Raw genomic sequence first — 6,000 nt, forward strand, 5'->3', positions numbered from 1 at the left:
CAGGGATTTCACCATGAGGCCAATACTGACTTTAAAACAGAGTTTAATGGCTGTGATAGAAAACAGAGCAGTTGTTACTCCACAATACTAACTTAATTGACAGAGTGAAAAGGAAGCCTGTACATATTAAAAATATTCTAAAACATGCATCCTGTTTGCAACAAGGCACTAAAGTAATAGTGCAAAAAATGTGGCAAAGAAAGTCACTTTTTTGGTCCTGAATACAAGGGGCAAATCCAATACAACACATTACTGAGTACCACTCTCCATATTTTCAAGGATTTTTTTTCAGGATAAAAAATACATGGAATGGAGCTAAGCACAGGCAAAATCCTAGGGGAAAACCTGGTTCAGACTGCTTTCCACCAGACACTGGGAGATGAATTCGCCATTAAGCAGGATAGTAACCTAAAACGCAAGGCCAAATGTGGAAAACTCTTAGAGACTCAAACAGAAAGACTCACAGATTGTCTACAAAGTATTGACTCAGGGGTGTGAATACTTATGGAAATGAGATTGTTCTGTATTTCAATACATTTGCAAACATTTCTGAAAAAATGTGTCATTATGGGGTATTGTGTGTAGATGGGTGAGAAAAAAAATTGAACCGTAATATCCATTTTGAATTCAGGCTGTAATACAGCAGAATCTGGAATAAGTCAAGGAGTATGGAAACTTTTAATACTGAATTTCCTGTATTATATTATTTAATAGGCTGTAAGTAAGAGCCTGTATTATAGGTTATGTGTGTGTCCTTTTCACAAGTGATTCTGCATATACACACAAAAGAGAAACTGGAGCGTGAACAAACCAATCTTAGTCTAGGGACTATTACATAACTCCCTCTAAAACTGTATGTTGTATCTCATCCCACATCAAAAGCCTTCTCACTGCAGCATGTCAATGTTATAAATACATATCCTAACTTCAAATGGCTGGTCAGAAATCAAGTAGATGCTCCTCACAAAATGAGGAAGCCATGGCATCAGTGTTTCAGCATGTTACATTTTGACCGTAATATACTTTAAAACAGATGTTGTAATTTCGTTGTTCTATTTGGCTGATATTTACCACCCTTATTATTATACAGAATCAGAGTAACACCTAGTTGTGCAATTGTGTGACATCTGGACCAGAACACATTAACCAGTAGATGACTTGTTTCATTGCTGTTTATGTGTAACCTTCATTTAACTAGGCAAGATAGTTAAGAACAAATTCTTATTTACAATGACGGCCAAACCCAGACGACGCTGGGCCAATTGTGCACCGCCGTATGGGACTCCCAATCACGGAATGATGTGATGCAGCCTGGATTTATACCTGACTCGGTTTGGATGGCGAGGCTGAGGCGTACTATTATACATGTTAACCCCAAATATTTTATGGGACAGAGGCCAGCTCAGGCCAACCAGAGTATTGGGGGTGCATAGCCTGCCTTACCACTGAGGGTTGAGCTGGAGGGCATGTTTGGAGCTGAGGGAGAGCACATGAGGACGTAAGGAGTGAGCAGATCAGAAAGAAGGGGCAGCATTTACAAGTAGGTGTCCAGGCCAATGATAGGGGTGAGAAACAGATGCGTCTGTGTTTCAGAACTGATCCACCTCCAGGGCTCAGAGGATTGTAGGTTTGGGTGATATACTGACGGTACGATTTTCAATGTGTCAGTTAAAGATAACTAGAAGAAATCTAAAATGTGCGTGCACAATAAATTATATCCAGCTCCAGCTATGCATTTGTTTTGGCAACTTGCTAGCTAAGTGGATAGATGTCAAGATCAAGCTTCTTGGTTACAATGGAGACATTCAATACCTTCCTGGATTAAGTTTTTTTAATATATATATTTTGAAATAGCGCCCTTCTGTGCACTTCTGGTAGTACCGTATATCCAGGTTTCGTACAGAAACGGTATGACAATATGAAAATCTTGATACCATCCAACCCTATGGGCGGCAGGTAGCCTAGCGGTTAAGAGTATTGGGCCAGTAACCGAAAGGTCGCTGATTTGAATCCCTGAGCCAACCAGGGGGGAAGTTTGCCGTCGAGCAAGGTACTTAAGCCTAATTGCTCTTGTAATTCGCTCTGGATAAGGGTGTCTGCTAAATTACTAAAATGTAAAAAATGTAGAGGAATAGATTGTAGGGTTTAGGCTTGCTCGACAACTGGCCCTGTTTTTGATGGGTCTGCAAGTGAGACTTCTGACTGCAGTAGAAAAATTTGGCAACAGCATTGTCTTCAGTAGGCTGGGAATGGGAGTGTTTTGATATAGAGTTAAATGAGGAGGTACTAGGCTTAACTTGTCAATTAAGAAACGCTTCAGCTTATTTTTTAAATATTTTTTATATATATATATATATAGTTTGCCTAGGGATTTTCCATTCAAAAGGATCTGCTGGCATCAATATCTGAATGGAATGACATTAGTATAATGCAGATAGTGTTTTTCAGAGTTTGATGGTAATGGTTTGAGGTAATTCACATTTGTTTGTCTACAACTTTCAGAGATTCACATTTTCTAAATGAGAAATAAGCAAAAGGAAAATGTAGGTTGAAGCAGAAAAGTCTTTCATTTTAAAAGGCTGTGCCTCCCTTGGATAAATACATATGTGTTTGGTCAAATTGAAGCCAGGCTTATGGCTTTGAACATAGAGAAATTTAACTGGAGTGGATTGATGGAATATCTTTTATTGATTTAGCATCGTATGTACTTGAAGAATTTACACAACATAGTTCATATACTGTTTATATATACAGTATATACAGTGGCAAGAAAAAGTATGTGAACCCTTTGGAATTACCTGGAATTTTGCATAAACTTTACATACAATTTGATCTGATCTTCATATAACAACAATAGACAGCAATTCTTAAACTAATAACACACAAATTATTGTATTTTTGTTGTCTATATTAAATACATAATTTAAACATTCACAGTGTAGGTTGGAAAAAGTATGTGAACCCCTAGGCTAATGATTCTCCAAACACTAATTAGAGTCAGGAGTCAACTAACCTGGAGTCCAATCAATGAGACGAGATTGGAGACGTTGGTTAGTGCTGCCTTGTCCTATAAAAAAACACTCACAAAATTTGAGTTTGCTATTCACAAGAATCATTGCCTGATATGAACCATGCCTCAAACAAAAGAGCTCTCGGAAGACCTAAGATTAAGAATTGTTGACTTGCATAAAGCTGGAAAGGGTTACAAAATTATCTCTAAAAGCCTTGATCATCAGTCCACATTAAGACAAATTGTCTATAAATGGAGAAAGTTCAGCACTGTTGCTACTCTCCCTAGGAGTGGCCGTCCTGCAAAGATGACTGCAAGAGCAGCATGCGAGTGTCAGCTAAAGACTTACAGAAATCTTTGGAACATGCTAACATCTCTGACGAGTCTACGATATGTAAAACACTAAACAAGAATGGCGTTCGTAGGAGGACACCACAGAAGAAGCTGACGCTGTCCCCAAAAAACATTGCTGCACACCTGGGAAACACACACTACTATGTGTGGAGAAAACAAGGCACAGCACACCAACATCAAAACCTCATGCCAACTGTAATTTATTGTGGAGAGAGCATCATGGTTTGAGGCTGCTTTGCTGCCTCATGGTTTGGACAGCTTGCTAACATTTTGCAGGAGAATGTTAGGCTATCTGTCCGCCAATTGAAGCTCAACAGAAGTTGGGTGATTCAACAGGACAGCAACCCAAAACACAGAAGTAAATCAACAACAGAAGAAAATACGCCTTCTGGAGTGGCCCAGGCAGAATCCTGACCTCAACCCGATTGAGATGCTGTGGCATGATCTCAAGAGAGCAGTTCACACCAGGCATCCCAAGAATATTGCTGAACTGAAACAGTTTTGTAAAGAGGAATGGTCCAAAATTCCTCCTGACTGCTGTGCAGGTCTGATCCGCAACTACAGAAAACGTTTGGTTGAGGTTATTGCTGCCAAAGGAGTGTCAACCAGTTATTAAATCCAAGGTTTCACATACTTTTCCCACCCTGCACTGTGAATGTTTACACGGTGTGTTCAATAAAGACATGAAAATGTATAATTGTTTGTGTGTTATTAGTTTCAGCAGATTGTGTTTGTCTATTGTCACCTAGATGAAGATCAGATCAAATTTTATGACCAATTTATGCAGAAATCCAGGTATTTCCAAAGGGTTCACATACTTTTTCTTGCAACTGTGTGTGTGTATGTAAGTATATACTGTTCAGTTGAAGTCGGAAGTTTAATACACTTTTGGAATCATTAAAGCTCGTTTGTCAACCACTCCACAAATTTCTTGTTAGCAAACTATAGTTTTGGCAATCGGTTAGGACATCTACGTTGTGCATGACACAGTCATTTTTCCAACAATGGTTTACAGACAGATTATTTCACTTATAATTCCCTGCATCATAATTCCAGTGGGTAAGAAGTTTACTTACACTAAGTTGACTGTGCCTTTAAACAACTTGGAAAATTCCAGAAAATGTCATGGCTTTAGAAGGTTCTGTTAGGCTAATTGATGTAATTTGAGTCAATTGGAGGTGTACCTGTGGATGTATTTCAAGGCCTACCTTCAAACTCAGTGCCTCTTTGCTTGACATCATGGGAAAATCTAAATAAATCAGCCAAGACCTCAGAATTTTTTTTTTTAGACCTCCACAAGTCTGGTTCATCCTTGGGAGCAATTTCCAAAGCCTGAAGGTTCGTCTGTTCATCTGTACAAACAATCGTACGCAAGTATAAACACCATGGGACCATGCAGCCGTCATACCGCTCAGGAAGGAGACTCGTTCTGTCTCCTAGAGATGAATGTACTTTGGTGCGAAAAGTGCAAATCAATCCCAGAACAACAGCAAAGGAACTTGTGAAGATTCTGAAGGAAACAGGTGCAAAATTACCTATATCCACAGTAAAACTAGTCCTATATTGACATAACCTGAAAGGCTGCTCAGCAAGGAAGAAGCCACTGCTCCAAAACAGCCATAAAAAAGCCTCACTACAGTTTGCAACTGCACATGGGGACAAAGACGTACTTTTTGGAGAAATGTCCTCTGGTCTGATGAAACAAAAATAGAACTGTTTGGCCATTAATGACCTTCGTACTCATTCAAGGGTTTTACTATTTTCTGCATTGTAGAATAATAGTAATGGCATCAAACTATGAAATAACACAAATGGAATCATGCAGTAGCTAAAAAAGTGTTTAACAAAACAGCATATATTTGATATTTTTCAAAGTAGCCACCCTTTGCCTTGATGACGGAGTTCCCACATATGCTGAGCACTTGTTGGCTGCTTTTCCTTCACTCTGCGGACCAACTCATCCCAAACCATCTCAATTGGGTTGAGGTCCGGTGATTGTGCAGGCAAGGTCATCTGATGCAGCAGTCCATCACGCTCCTACTTGGTCAAAAAGCCCTTACACAGCCTGGAGGTGTGTTGGGTCATTGTCCTGTTGAAAAATAAATGATAGTCCCGCTGAGTGCAAACCAGATGGGATGGTGTATGCTGTGGTAGCCATGCTGGTTATGTGGGCCTTGAATTCTAAATAAATCACAGACAGTGTCACCAGCAAGCACCCCCACACCATCACACCTCCTCCTCCATGCTTCATGGTGGGAACTACACATGCAGAGATAATCAGTTGACCTACTCTGCATCTCACAAAGACACGGCGGTTGGAACCCAAAATCTAAAATTTGGACTCATCAGACCAAAGGACATACTTCCACCGGTCTAATCTCCATTGCTCCTGTTTCTTGGCCCAAGAAAGTCTCTTATTCTTATTGGTGTATTTAGTAGTGGTTTCTTTGCAGAAATTTGACCATGAAGGCCTGATTCACGCAGTCTCCTCTGAACAGTTGATGTTGAGATGTGTCTGTTACTTGAACTCTGTGAATAATTTATTTGGGCTGCAATATCTGAGGCCGGTAACTCTAATGAAGGTGTACTCTGCAGAAGAGGTAACTCTGGGTCTTCCTTTCCTGTGGCGGTCCTCA

The sequence above is a fragment of the Oncorhynchus masou genome, chromosome 29 (assembly GCF_036934945.1).
Source record: "Oncorhynchus masou masou isolate Uvic2021 chromosome 29, UVic_Omas_1.1, whole genome shotgun sequence".
Lineage (NCBI taxonomy): Eukaryota > Metazoa > Chordata > Actinopteri > Salmoniformes > Salmonidae > Oncorhynchus > Oncorhynchus masou.